Here is a 15,268-nt window from a genome sequence, read left to right as displayed (position 1 = left end):
GAAAGTGTTGTTGAGGTCGAAGATTAGCCATGATCTTATTAAATGGCGGAGCAGGCTCGAGGGGCTGGGTGGCCTACTCCTGCTGCTATTTCTTATGTTTCTTCTTATGTAACACACACTGTGCAAGGCCTTTAAAAATGAGCACAATCTTCAGCTCTGAACATAGAGCCCTGAAGTTAAATTATACAATTTAATCGGTCCACCATTGCTGAATCGGCCCTCTCGACTCCCGCTGTTGACATCTTCTGAAGTCTAGCCTGTGTTTAAATGCTTGAAGCAAATGCTCAGTGCGATTAAGTACTTCTAAAGTACCCTGTACTATCCCTGCTGAAAGCAACTTGCATAGCCGACAGTACTTAAACCACAAGCTGGCTCATCTTCAGTGATTCTGCAAAGAAAATGAAATCATCGTTGAGTGAAAGCATTTTATTTAGTTTTATGTTTTATAGTCAGTTTTTTGATTAGCTAGAATTATTGAAGCAACCCAGAGAGGATGGGACTTTAAACATAAAGAAAACAACATATTTATGGCCTTTTAATAAAGATTATTTCTGGCAATTTAAAAATACCTGTTTGTGGATAAAAGAACAAATTATTTCAGCAAATTTGAACTGAATTATATTTGCGTGCTGGATCTGGGCAATGAGACTAGTAAGTAAATGCACAGCTCTTTCCCTGTGCCTCTTAAGCTTGTCCTCAGGTCAGGTTAGATGCTGAAATTAACTTGTGTTTACTCTCAATAAACTAAGTTTCATGTCCATGAATGTTTTGCAAAAAATGTTGAACCAAGAGGGTATCCAGGGATGAGGAAATTCAGTTATTTGGACAGACTAGAGAAGCTGGGATTGTTCTCCTTAGAGCAGAGAAGGCTAAGGGCAGATTTAATAGAGGCGTTCAACTGATGAGGGGGTTTTGATAGAGGAAATAGGGAGACACTGTTTGCACTGACAGAGGGGTCGGTAACCAGAGGACACAGATTTAAGATAATTGGCAAAAGAACCAGAGGGGGAGATGAGCAGAATGTTTTTTTTTTTACAGTGAGTTATGATGATCAGGATTGCGCTGCCTGAAAGGACAGTAGAAGCATATTCAACAGTAACTTTCAAACTGGAATTCGACATATACTTGAAAAGGAGAAAATTGCAGGGTTATGGGGAAAAGAGCAGGGGAATGGGACTAATTGGATAGTTCTTTTAAAAAGCTGGAAAAGGCATGATGGGCCTCCCTCTGTGTATATGATTCCATGTTCATAGAATATTTTAGCTGTGCATTGAGAGAGAAGTGGCCATTTCCGCTACTAATTTTGTTAACAGAAACAGCTATTATTAATAAGCTAAGAGGTAATAGTCTGCAGGAAGGCTCTTCTGTGCAAACCTGCGTTGCCTCTTTCCCAACTTTCTCTGCAATGAACTCTAAATTAATATATTAGTTAAAATTTTCTCTGTCTCAGTCCTTCCCTTCACCTCATGTCAAAAGTCGCTTGTTGCCGATTACATTACGATCCGCAGAGCTGCAATTGGGCTCTCAGTTACTAACCTGTTAGAAATAGCTTCAGACTTATGAAACTGTATTTTGCATTACACACACAGAGCCAAGTTTTCAACCTTTTAATTCAATGCAAAGATTAGTATCATTATAAAGTAATGAATGACTAGACAAAAACCAGCATATTATCTCAATCTCATTCATCGAGGCACAATAAAATATAATATAATCCAAGCAAAGTATTACCTTTAAAGAGGAATACAGTCATTTAAGGAGGGACACAACTCTGATCAAAAGTTGGTTGTCAGCTAAAAATAAACTAACTTATTATTCGGAGCAGTTTATTTTTTGTGTCTAGTCGTACAATGTTGCTGAAATATGAACTGCTGACGTACCATTAGGGTTCTGGTTAGTTATAAAGCAGCTGAAATCTGGTCAGCTTTACCTATAAAAACAGAAAGACTTGCATTTATATAGCACCTTTCATGGCCTCAGGACATCTCAAACGTTTTACAGCTTGATGTGCAGTTACGAACTTTAAACTTGTAAATTTATGTAACTTACAAAAATCTTTTAATTTGAGAGCAACAGTAACAATAATAACAACAACAACAGCAAAGAAAGGCTACACCCATCTCTCCTCCACCTTATTCTAAGACTGCCGCTGCGTCGGTCTTGGTGACTCCACCACCCCTGCCCCCAAGTGGTGGCGCAGTGTATCTAGGGTTGGTACCGAGCTTATTCCTTCTAACATCTCGGGTAGTGTGCACTTGTTGGGGGAGGGGGTGGGGGAGAGGCAGGCGGCAATGTGGAGGGCCTGGCTTGGGGCTCTTCAGAGGCTGATCTGGGGATTGGAGTGGGAGTGGCAGTTGATTCTGTCAATGGGCATGTGGTCTGGGCGTGTTCTCTTATTGTAACAGCTAACTCCAACATTCCCTCCCGCATGTTGAGCAAAAGTGTCTCAACTACCTGCAACATTCCCTCCCTCATGTTCACTGAGAGTGTTGAACTATCTGTGACATACCCTCCCTCATGGCCACTGACAGCACATCAGCTACCTGTGACATTTCTTGCCTCGTGTTTACTGACATGGTTTCAGCTGACAGAGATATTCCCTCCCTCATGGTCTTGGACATCGTTCCCATTTCTCGTGAGAGTGTTGTTACTTTTCCCGACAGTCCCACTACCTCATCACCCACCCCACTGATGGTGTCCAGGAGTGATCACGTAAGGTCAATGCTCTCCGCACTCATTGCCATCATGTGAACCATATCTGTTAGATCCTGCACTCAAGAGAGCACGGTCGAGCTCTCCTTCCACTCCTCACCCTGGGTGTGGCTCGCAACATCCCACTGGGACCCACAACCTGGGACAATGGGGTCCTGGGTGTGCCTTGCTGCACCTTACTGGGACCCTCACCTGGGATGGTGGGGTCCTGGGTGTGCCTTGCTGCATCCCACTGGAATGCCCAGCCTCGGACAGTGGGAAACCATGGAATGTCCCACCAACACTCAACCGCCCGCACCCCCCCCACCCCTCCTAGTCAGTGAAGGGACTGGCACCTCCATGGGTGGCACCTGCACCTCCTCAAAGTGAGTACAACAGTGGGGGCTTCATCCATCCACTCCTCCTCCCCTTATGCTCTTGGTCTGGAAGGAGAGTTTGGAAGATGTTCTCCTCTTCAGGCTCATCCTCGTCTGAATCTTCTTCTGCATCGTCAGGGTTGGCCTCAACTTCTGCAAAATATAACAGAACAGACAAATGGTCAGCAGCAGAAGAGGGGGCACGGTGGGTATCATGAGTAGGCTCACACATCGCAGACCAGGCAACAGGCTGATTTGAAGGAGCACGATGAAAATGATAGCACATTGCATCAACCGAAGCGTAGCTGACGGAGACATCCCCATGAACCGAAGCATGGCTAGCCCACGCAGTACTTAACATTTAGCAAAGCCAGACTGTGGAATTTGCAGGACATACCCTCTCCCTCGAGTGTGGGCCCAGCTTGTGCAGTGCTGGTTGCTTTTCTCCAGGCAGGACCCATCAAAGCAGCAACACTGTCTTCCAAGGGTGTCAGTTGGTGCAGATTTGCCGGGCCTCCTCCTGTTCAAGTTCTTTCCCTTTTGTTGTGTGCCACTTTCCTCTGTAAAGATGAAAATATAACTTTTTAAGAGAGGGTGTCTTAATGCTGGATGGGACATATACAGCTGGTTACATTTACATTACAATTGCATTGAATAAATGAAAATATTACTTACACTAACTACTTGACCAAGGTCCTGCCACTTCTTTTTACACTGGCCTCCAGATCTTGGGATGGTCATTGCACAGTAATCTTCTGAAAATTGATTCCAACGTTTCTTCATTTCTTTGGGTGGAACTTTTATGTGACCTCTGCTGGTGTCCAGCTCCGGCCATCTGGCTTCAATCACAGTAACTAGTGTCTCCACTTCATCCTGTAAGAAATTCTTGGTCCTTGCACTGCGTTTCATCTTGTATTGCAGCTCCGATTTTTCCAATGATCTCACACAGCACTCAACATTCTCTCACACACAACTGGCTCTTTAAAAATGGCCGACTGCAGACTGGGAGCTGTACTGCACATGCGCGCCCATAGGAATAATGTCAAAAACGTCCTTTTTTTTTTAGGCATGCGCAGGTGTGGCATCGTTTTTTCGGCGCAGACAGCAGGCTCCACCCCTGCACCCCTGCACCCCCCACCCCCTGCCCCCCGCCCCGACTGGACAGGCTGCGCGGCACCAATTTTGAAAAATATAGCGGGGAAACTTGGCACAAATATTTTTGGAGTATTTCTGGCCTAGAAAAACGGGCGTAACTCTGGCAATACGCCAAAAAAACGGCTTTGGGCAAAATTGAGCCCTGTCACAACTTTGCCACAAGGGGTAAAGCGACATGTCAGGGGAATTGTTTTTCTACTGTTTGTGAAGTGCAGTATGTACAAGCGGCCGATAAACTTTCTTTTGTGAAGCTGAAACTAGGTTTTAGTACAGAGCACCAGTGCCCCCCACTGTCGGCAGCAGTTTAAATACACGATAATCAATTCCGTGACTTGTATTCTAACCGATAGCATTGGGTCCTTTTTAAACAAGAGAAATCAGACAGTCTCCTCATTTCCTTTCCGAATATCAGATCCGATTGTCTGCATATAATCAAATCTTGCCAACACTGATTCAGTTTAACTTACTGCAAGAGGAAATAATAAAATCTATCTGTTGCAGAATATAAGCCCGTTTATAAAGGTCCAATAACCTCCACACGTATTATTCAGAGGCTAACGGTATATTGTATTAGCTCTGTTTTTAATTGCCCTTAATAAAGAGAAAAGTTTATATCCGTACAAATGTGGAAACATTGGGGAGAAATGGGGGGTTTCTGTGGATTATTGCGTGGCGCCGTTTAGTTTCAATTTATTTTGAGATTGAAAATAACCTTGTCAAAAACTTATTTCTCTCATAATTAATCTAAAGGACAAAGCGGTCACCACACATACAAGGGCCATTTACAGTGATTGCTGAGCGCATTGGAATATGTATTGGATTGGTGGTCCAGAGAAGCAGTCACGAATAGTCTGCCTCCTATTTCGCATCTACATGTTGCCCCTTTACGAAATCATCCGAAAACACGGCGTCAGTTTCCACATGTACGCTGATGACACCCAGCTCTACCTCACTACCACTTCTCTCAACCCCCCCCACAGTCTCTAAATTGTCAGACTGCTTGTCCGACAGTTCTGGATGAGCAGAAATGTTCTCCAATTGAATATTGGGAAGACCGAAGCCATTGTTTTCAGACCCCGCCACAAGCTCCGTTTCCTAGCCATTCGATCCCCCTCCCCAACTTCTGTCTGAGGCTGAACCAGACTATACGCAACCTTGACGTAGTTGATGTAGTTTTGACCCGGAAATGAGATTTCATCATCATCATCATCATCTTCATAGGCAGTCCCTCTGAATCAAGGAAGACTTGCTTCCACTCCTGAAGTGAGTTCTTTGGTGGCTGAACAGTCCAATACGAGAACCACAGATTCTGTCACAGGTGGGACAGATAGTCATTGAGGGAAGGGGGGGGGGGGGGGGGGAAGGGGGAATGGGACTGGTTTGCCACACGCTCTTTCCGCTGCCTCGGCTTGATTTCTGCATGCTTTCGGCGTTGAGACTCGAGGTGCTCAGCACCCTCTCGGATGCATTTCCTCCACTTAGGGCGGTCTTGGACCAGGGACTCCCAGGTGTCAGTGGGGATGTTACAATTTATCAGGGAGGCTTTGAGGGTGTCCTTGTAACTTTTCCTCTGCCCACCTTTGGCGCTTGCCGTGAAGGAGCTCCGATTAGAGCACTTGCTTTGGGAGTCTCGTGTCTGGCATGCGGACTATGTGGCCTGCCCAGCAGAGCTGATCGAGTGTGGTCAGTGATTCAATGATGAGGATGTTAGCCTGGACGAGGTCGCTGATGTTGGTGCGCCTGTCCTCCCAGGGGATTTGTAGGATCTTGTGGAGACATCGTTGGTGATATTTTTCCAGCGACTAGAGGTGTTTGCTGTACATGGTCCATGTCTCTGAGCCATACAGGAGAGCAGGTATTATTACAGCCCTGTGGACCGTGTGCTTGGTGGCAGTTTTGAGGGCCTGGTCTTCAAACACTCTTTTCCTCAGGCGGCCGAAAGCTGTACTGACGCACTGGAGGTCATATTTCCGCAGCATAAATAAGACCGCCTATTTCCACCTCCATAACATTGCCCATCTCTGACCTTGCCTCAGCTCATCTGCTGCTGAAGCCCTCATCCATTCCTTTGTTAGCTCTAGACTTGACTATTCCAATGCACTCCTGGCTGGCCTCCCACATTCTACCCTATGTAAACTAGAGGTGATCCAAAACCCGTGTCCTAACTCGCACCAAGTCCCGCTCACCCATCACCCCTGTGTTCGCTGACCTATATTGGCTTACGGTTAAGCAACACCTTGATTTCTAAATTCTCATCCTTACTTTCAAATCCCTCCATGGCCTTGTCCCCCTCCATATCACTGTAATCTGTGGGAGATGTCTGTGCTCCTCTAATTCTGCCCCCTTGAGCATCCCTGATTATAATCGCTCAACCATTGGTGGCCGTGCCTTCTGTTGCCTAGGCCCCAGGCTCTGGAACTCCCTGCCTAAACCTCTCTGCCTCTCTCTCCTTCTTCAAGATGCTCCTTAAAACCTACCTCTATGACCAAGCTTTTGGTCACCTGCGCTAATTTCTACTTATGCGGCTTGGTGTCAATTTTTTAAAATCTCATAACACTCCTGTGAAGCGCCTTGGGACATTTCACTACATTAAAGGCGTTATATAAATACAAGTTGTTGCTGTTATTGTTCTTGCACCATCACCTCAACATGGCTTTCAAAAGGCTGCAGGAATTGTCAGCAGACATTTAACCTTATCAAAAGATTTTTTATTCTTTTCAAAAGATATCATTATATTGAATTTTACTGTAACATTTAGCCTTTTCATCTTTTCATCATGTTGTCATTTCATGATATGAAATGAAGTTAATACAGGGCCTACCTTGTACAATGGGAACACTATGGGCTCAGTTTAATGTTCTGCAATGCCACCGAGTGAGTGGAAATGGATTATTCAATGAGCCCAAATGTAATCGTTTAATATGAATATGCTCTCATGTTTTTTTTTAATTCATTGGCAAGGATAGCATTTATTGCCCATGAGAAGCTGATGATGAGCCGCCTTCTTGATCTGCAGAGGGTAGTTAAGAGGTAACTACATTGCTGTGAACAGAAGATCATAAGAACATAAGAATTAGTTGCAGGAGTAGGCCATTCGGCCCCTCGAGCCTGCTCCGCCATTCAATAAGATCATGGCTGATCTTTTACCTCAACTCCTTTTTCCTGCACTAGCCCCATATCCCTCGATTCCCTCAATATTCTAAATTCTATCGATCTCTGTCTTGAATATACTCAAACACTGAGCATCCACAGCCCTCTGGGGTAGATAATTCCAAAGATTCATCACACGCTGAGTGAAGACGTTTCTCCTTATCTCAGTCCTAAATGAGACTGTGACCCCTGGTTTGAAACTCCCTAGTCAGAGGAAACATCCTTCTTGCATCTATCCGATCAAGCCCTGTAAGAATGTTGTATGTTTTCAATGAGATCATCTCTCATTCTTCTAAACGCTAGAGAATATAGGCCTAGTCTACTCAATCTCTCCTCATAGGATAATCTCCTCATCCCAGGAATCATTCTGGTGAACCTTCGTCGCACTCCCTTCTATGGCAAGTATATCCTTCCTTAGGTAAAAAGACCAAAATTGTACACAATATTCCAAGTACAGTCTCACCAAGGCCCTATATAATTGCAGTAAGATGTCTTTTCTCTTATACTCAAATCCTCCTGTAATAAAGCCCAATATATCATTTGCTTTCTTAATTGCTTGCTGTACCTACATGTTAACTTTCAGTGATCCGTGTACAAGGACACCCAGGTCTCTCTGAACACCAACATTTCCCAATCTCTCACCATTTAAAAAATACTCTGCTTTTCTATTTTTCCTCCCAAAGTGAATAACTTCACATTTCTCCACATTATATTCCATTTGCCATGCTCTTGCCCACTCACTTAGCCTGTCTATATCCCCTTGAAGTCTCTTTGCATCTTCCTCACAACTTACATTCCCACCTAGCTTTGTATAATCAGCAAACTTGGACATATTACATTTGGTCCCCTGATCCAAATCATTGATATAGATTGTGAATAGCTGAGGCCCAAGCATCGATCCTTGTGGTACCCTATTAGTTACAGCATGCCAACTTGAAAATGACCCGCTTATTCCTACTCTGTTTTCTGTCCGTTAACCAATGCTCAATCCATGCTAGTATATTACCTTCAATCCCATGAGCCCTAATTTGGTTTAATAACCTCTTGTGTGGCACCTTATCGAATACCTTCTGCAAATCCAAATACACCACATCCACTGGTTCCCCCTTATCTACTAGTTAGAACCTCAAAAAGCTCTAACAGATTTGTCAAACATGATTTCCCTTTCATAACTCTGTGTTGACTCTGCCCAATCCTATTATTCTTTTTTAACTGTCCTGTTACCACGTCCTTAATAATAGATTCTAGCATTATCACTATGAATGCTGTCAGGCTAACTGGTCTGTGGGTCTGGAGTCACATATAGGCCAGACCAGGTAAGGCCACCAGATTTCCTTCCCTAAAGGACATTAGTGAACTAGATGGGTTTTTACAATAATCTGGTAGTTTCATGGTCACCATTACTGATACTAGTTTTTTTATTCCAGATTTATTGAATTAACTGAATGTATATTCCACAGCTACCGTGGTGTGATTTGAATTCACGTCTCTGAGTGCAGGCCTCTGCATTACTAGCCCAGTAACTTAACTACTATGTTGCTATACCATATATGTCAAATGGGCAAGAGAAATATGTAAGCACCATTGCCACGGTGGTCCGCTGGTTGCTGACACCAGTGTAAACTATAGTGTCTGTAAGCACTCTAGTAATGATTCCATTAGGTAAGGTATTGTACTTAAACTGTGGTGACCTTAGTCCATTTATTACAGCTCCTGAGTGAGAGTACAGTATGGTGAGCTCCCTTTTATACCTGGTTACCTGTCGTGTACAGGTGACCCTTAGGTCTCCACCAGTTGCACCCTCTGGTGGTACAAGTATAGTGTATAGTGTGAAGATACATGCAGTAGTGTTATGTAACTGTACATTGAGTGTACAGGGTATATACTTGTGTTATACATACACAACATAAACATTAACCATTTGGCGGAGAAGATAAATCAAAAGGACACAAAAAGTTGCACAAAAATGCTTCATGGTGCAGCTGACTTTTAGAATAAAGAAAAATCAGTTCATCAGAGAAGTTTGGAAATAGGCAAAAGAGACCATCACTAAACTGACAACATCAAGCTCAACAGTCCCAGTGAGCTGCAAACAAGATGGAACAATAAAAGAACATGAGACAAACTGGCAACTTCCAACAAGAAAACTCACACGACATAACAGCAAAATACTGCGGATGCTGGAATCTGAAATAAGATCAGAAAATGCTGGAAATCTCAACGGGTCTGTGGAGTTAACGTTTCAGGTCGATGACCCTTCGTCAGAACTGGGAAAAGTTTGAGATGTAACACATTCTTAAGGAAGTGCAGGGGCAGTGAAAGGAGGAGGGGAGGAAAGAAAAAAGGAGAAGGTCTGTGATGGGGTGGAAGGCAGGAGAGATTTAAGAGACAACTCACAGTTAGCCCTAGAGTAGTGCAGACTCTCAAGTGAGGCACTCTCTGGATTGGGCTCAGTGAATGTTGAAAGCTATAGAAGGAACGGTGCCTGCTCCCAAGCTAATGCAATGTAAGCATGCCCTGTTTCTAGCCACACAAAGTATCTTCGGAAATTGCTGCTGTCCAAATGCCAGAATTGCTAGTTGAGGATTCCAGAGGTGGCCTCGGGTAAGACCACACCATACCTCTCCTCAGGTTTTGTCTATGGGTAACACAGTGGTGTCAGGAGCTATGACTGCAGCACATATCATTGATCACCCAGCACGCATTCCTAGAGTCTCCTTGGTCCATCCAATAATGCTATCATTCAAGATGTTCCAGGACCTGTCGCTCCAGCTCCTGTTTGGAGCATGGGCAGGAGCATCAGCGGGGCCCTGGTGAAGCAGAGGAGCGGGAAGGGATCGTGGCTGAGATTCGGTGGGTGATCGTGGCGGAGGTTCGGCGAATGTTTGGTGCGGAGGTGCGGTCGGAGATCATGGCGAAGGTGCGGTGAGTATTTTGTGGCGGAGGAGCAGCGAGAGATTGTGGCGGAGGTGCAGCAAATGAGGGTACAGGGCCCAGAAGAGCCCAGGGCCCAGGGGTAGCACGGGGCACCCCACACTGCGATGTGTGTGCGCGCGCTAGGCCCGTGCAGCAGAGCAGGTCTCCAGTTGTCCTGGTTAATCCTTGCCACTGGATAAAGGCCGAGCTCTGTCGAGCCCGTGTGGTGGCTGATGTGCAACGGTCACCACACGTTAAAAAAATCCACGCACAGGCAGCTTCCACCCCTTCAATTGGAGTTCAGGACTGGAACATCGGGTCCTTCATTGAAACATCTGTGAACTCATGTGGAAGCAAGTCATCCTCGTTTGAGGGACTGCCTATGATGATGATGAATTCAAGATCAAATTAGTGAGAATTTCAAAATACGAACATACAAAATTAATGGACAAGCAAATTCTTGGTCCATCAAGCCTGCCGCATACCCCTACTGGCTGGGGCATCATGACTAGATACTTCCCACCACCTCCAAAGCCATGTAATCTCCTGAGATAGGCAGTAAAACAGAGAAACACCCAGGGTCAATAAGGGAATAAAATACCCTGGAAAACTCCTCTCTAACCCCCTCATGTGATTGAAACCAATCTGGAGATCACATGGAGCATGAGTTATCTATAAAACCTCTTACCTTCGATCTGCCACAGTCCAGAACCGGTCCAACTCCTTCTTGAAGCTATAAATACATGGGTTAATCAAGGAGAGTCAGCATGGATCCGAAGTGATGGATCGGATCTTTTGGAAAAGTTTGCGATGTAACCGATTCTTAAAGAAGTTCGGGGGCACTGAAAGGGGGAGGGGAGGAAAGAAAAAAAGGGGAGGTCTGTGATAGGGTGGAAGGCAGGAGAGATATTTAAGGGTCCCACACAAGAGATTAGTGGTATTGGGGGTAATGTATTGACGTGGATAGAGAACTGGTTGGCAGACAGGAAGCAGAGAGTCAGAATAAATGGGTCCTTTTCAGAATGGCAGGCAGTGACCAGTGGAGTGCCGCAGGGTTTAGTGCTGGGACTCCAGCTATTTACAATATACATCAATGATTTAGATGAAGGAATTGAATGTAATATCTCCAAGTTTGCAGATGACACTAAGCTGGGTGGCGGTATGAGCTGTGAGGAGGATGCTAAGAGGCTGTAGGGTGACTTGGACAGGTTAGGTGAGTGGGCAAATGCATGGTAATGCAGTACAATGTGGATAAATGTGAGGTTATCCATTTTGGTGGCAAAACCAGGAAGACAGAATATTATTTGAATGGTGATAGATTAGGAAAATGGAAGGTGCAACGAGACCTGGGTGTCATGGTACATCGGTCATTGAAGTTTGGCATGCAGGTACAGCAGGTGGTGAAGAAGGCAAATGGCATGTTGGCCTTCATAGCTAAAGGATTTGAGTATAGGAGCAGGGAGGTCTTACTACAGTTGTACAGGGCCTTGGTGAGGCCACACCTGGAATATTGTGTTCAGTTTTGGTCTCCTAATCTGAGGAAGGATGTTCTTGCTATTGAGGGAGTACAGCGAAGATTCACCAGATTGATTCCCAGGATGGCAGGACTGACATATGAGGAGAGACTGGATCAACTGGGCTTCTATCCACTGGAGTTTAGAAGAATGAGAGGGGATCTCATAGAAACATATAAAATTCTGACAGGATTGGACAGGTTAAAGGCAGGTTCCAGAACCAGGGGTCACAGTCTAAGGATAAGGGGTAAGCCATTTAGGACCGAGATGAGGAGAAACTTCTTCACTCAGAGTGGTGAACCTGTGGAATTCTCTACCACAGAAAATTGTTGAGGCCAGTTCGTTAGATATATTCAAGAGGGAGTTAGATATCGTCCTTACGACCAAAGGGATCAAGGGGTATGGAGAGAAAGCAGGAAAGGGGTACCGAGGTTGAATGATCAGCCATGATCTTATTGAATGGTGGTGCAGGCTCGAAGGGCCGAAAGGCCTGCTCCTGCTCCTAATTTCTATGTTTCTATGATGGGCAAAAATGAGATTGCAAACTTTTCCAGTTCTGACAAAGGGTCACAGACCCAAAACGTTAACTCTGTTTCTCTCCACAGATGTTGCCTGACCTGCTGAGATTTCCAGCATTTTCTGTTTTTTTTCCAGATTCCAGCATCCGTAGTATTTTGCTTTTGTAAAAGAGTTAGGGTCAATGGGTGTTGCATGGACTCGAGAAGGTTGGAAGTGGAAGTGGTTGGAAGTCAGTGCTGGGTCTATGTTTATTTTCAGTATATAGAGATGATTTGGACTTGGGTATAGGGAACACAATTCATTGAGGACATAAAAGTAGGAAGTTTGGCAAACAGTTTAATAGAACTCTCTAGTGGACTACTGATCATTATCATCATCGGCAGTCCCTGGAAACGAGGATGACTTGCTTCCACGCCGAAAAAGGATGAGTTCACAGGTGTTTCAATGAAGGACCGAATATTCCGGATCCCGAACTACATCTTGAAGGGTGGAAGATGCCTGTGCGTGGATTTTAACGTGTGGTGGCCGTTGCACACCAGCCACCACACGGGCTTGACAGAGCTAGGTCTTGGTCCAATGGCAAGGATTAACCAAGATGACTGGACACCAGCTCTGCTGCACGGATCGAGTGCGCACACATATTGCAGTCTGGGCTGGCCCGTGCTGCCCCTGGGCCCTCACCTCTTTTGGGCCTCGAACTCTTGCCTTTCCTGGGCCCCGATCACATCCTTCTACGAACTCAATTGTTATGTAACAACACTAAAAGGCCATGTGCTGCAGTTCGTAATCAGCAGCTATGTTAGTGCAAGTATGTGTATTCGCTGTGTCTCAAGATATCACAGATTGGCGATGAGGATGGGATGATTTGATTTATTCTGATGAGTCAAATAGTCTGGTTACAAGTAGAGTACCAGTAGCAAATTCTGCATCAGATGTACCAGAAACAAGTCCAAGAGGAAGCCAGAATTTAAGTCTGAGTCCAAGTCAAGCAGAAAACAGTCTGAAGGTGTAGAGAGTCCAAATATAGCTCAAGGTCAGCCCTTGGAGAAAAGCTCTCCTCAGGCTCAGTCTAGAATGAGTCTAAGTCCTACAACAAGATCAGAAAGTCCTGTTCAAGAAAGAAGGTATCCTCTTCAAAACAGAAAGCAAGTGGTTAAGTTTAATCTGTAAATATGGAAAATAAGTTCATACCGTTTGTTTGTGTATACAGGTTGAACCTCCCTTGTCCAGAATTCCCTTTTCCGGAACAGCCACTCATCCAGAACCATTCCCGGCCACCTGGTGGCACATACACAGAACTCCGACATGAATAAATTGAAGTCCTTTCTCGCTGTTGACTCCCGCGATCCAGCGCCCCCATGATCTCTCTGCCGCACTCCCAGCCCCAAGCCAACCAACCCCGATATTCCCTTGCTCAATCACCTGTACCATCCAATTTAACGTGACCAACCCTCGTCCGGAAAAAATCCCTTATCCAGAACAGGCCAGGTCCCGAGGGTGCCGCATAAGGGAGGTTCAACCTGTACCATGCAAGTTATGTGTAATGATTATTTTGTTATGATTAAGTTCTTCAATAAGGCAGGAGAAGTGTAATAGAGCTGTCTAGCGAACTACTCCACCTAGTGGATTACTGATGTAATAAAAATCAAAGCCATGTGCTGCAGTTCGTAATCAGCAGCCATGTTAGTGCAAGTGTGTGCATTAGCTGTGTCTCTAGATACCACAGTGAGGAGGATTGTGAACAAATATGAGGTAACACAGTTTGGGAGAAAAAAACAAGGAATGTTTATGGGAAAATACTTGAAAGGTGTGGATGAAGAGAGACATCTAGGGGTTCAAGTACATAGCTTCACTGGAGTAGTGTAGGCTAAAAGGAGATTGAATAGAGGTTATAAAATTATGAAGGGTTTTTATAGAGTGCATGGAGAAATAGTATTTGCTCAGTGATGATGTGTCATCAATTTAAAATGGTCACTCAGAGAGTGAGGACAGACAATTCTATGTCTTTACAAAGAGGGTTGATGAAATGTTAAATGCTTTGCTGCAAGGAATAGCTGAGACACAGAACATTGCTCCTTTTAAGGGAGAATTGGATTAATATTTACAGCTGAAAATAATACAGGGCTATGTGGAGACAATCGTTTCAGTTTGTTCTAACAAGGAGCTGTCACAGAAGTGATGAATTAAATGACCTTCTGTACTGTGACTGATGGTTCTTTGACGCTATAGGACGAAGGAATCATGAGACCTGCCATGGTAACCGGCATTGGTGTGCATAACTCTGTTACTATAGTTACAGTTGGGTACGGTAGTATCGTGGTTACGTTACTAGACTAATAATTTAGACGCCTGGGTTAACAATCAAGAAGAATGAATGTTCTAATCCCACCATGGCCAGTTCAGAACTTTAATTCAGTTTTTAAAATTTGCAAATAAAAAGCAGGTAAAAGTGACCATGCAGCTATCGGATTGTCGTAAAAACCTAACTAGTTCACTAATGGCCTTTAGCAAAGGAAATCTTCTGTTTATATAATTTGGCCTATGTGTGACTCCAGTCCCACACCAACGTGGTTGATGTGCGAAGTGGCTTAGTAAGCTATTCAGATGTTCAAGAAGGCGGCCCACTACCACCTTCTCAGGGCAACTAGGGATGGGCAATAAATGCCAACTGTAATGTATGTACCTGTGAGTATGCTCACAGGTACGTAGAGCTGAGCAGAGTGGCGCAGCGGAGGCATGCTGGGCCCATAACCCAGAGGTCAACGGATCGCCTTTCCTGCGCCTCTTGCGGAAGAAGTTGACGGGACTGGCTCTGCAAGGGTCGGGCGGGAGGTCGCCCTCTCGGCTTACACCGATGACTTACATCCTCATGGTTGAGGATCCCATTGACCTGTGTAGGATACGTGAGTGCCAGGAGATTTATTCGGCCGCATCCTCCGCCAGGAT

The 15,268-nt window shown here is 44.8% G+C and overlaps 1 long non-coding RNA gene across 4 annotated transcripts in view; it reads right to left on the bottom strand.

Annotated features, from left to right (window-relative positions):
• Window positions 1-236: 236 nt before the first annotated feature.
• Window positions 237-15,268, bottom strand: part of LOC139234978 (uncharacterized) — a 114,562-nt gene continuing 99,530 nt past the window's right edge. For all 4 annotated transcript variants that reach the window (XR_011588380.1, XR_011588378.1, XR_011588379.1 and 1 more), the window contains exon 3: window positions 237-388. This is a non-coding gene — a long non-coding RNA (uncharacterized lncRNA). The remainder of the gene's footprint in view (window positions 389-15,268) is intronic.

The sequence above is a fragment of the Pristiophorus japonicus genome, chromosome 2, assembly GCF_044704955.1.
Source record: "Pristiophorus japonicus isolate sPriJap1 chromosome 2, sPriJap1.hap1, whole genome shotgun sequence".
NCBI classification, from domain to species: Eukaryota; Metazoa; Chordata; class Chondrichthyes; family Pristiophoridae; genus Pristiophorus; species Pristiophorus japonicus.
The sequence above is the reverse complement of the archived record's forward strand: the minus strand, read 5'-3'. Positions and strand labels throughout refer to the sequence as shown.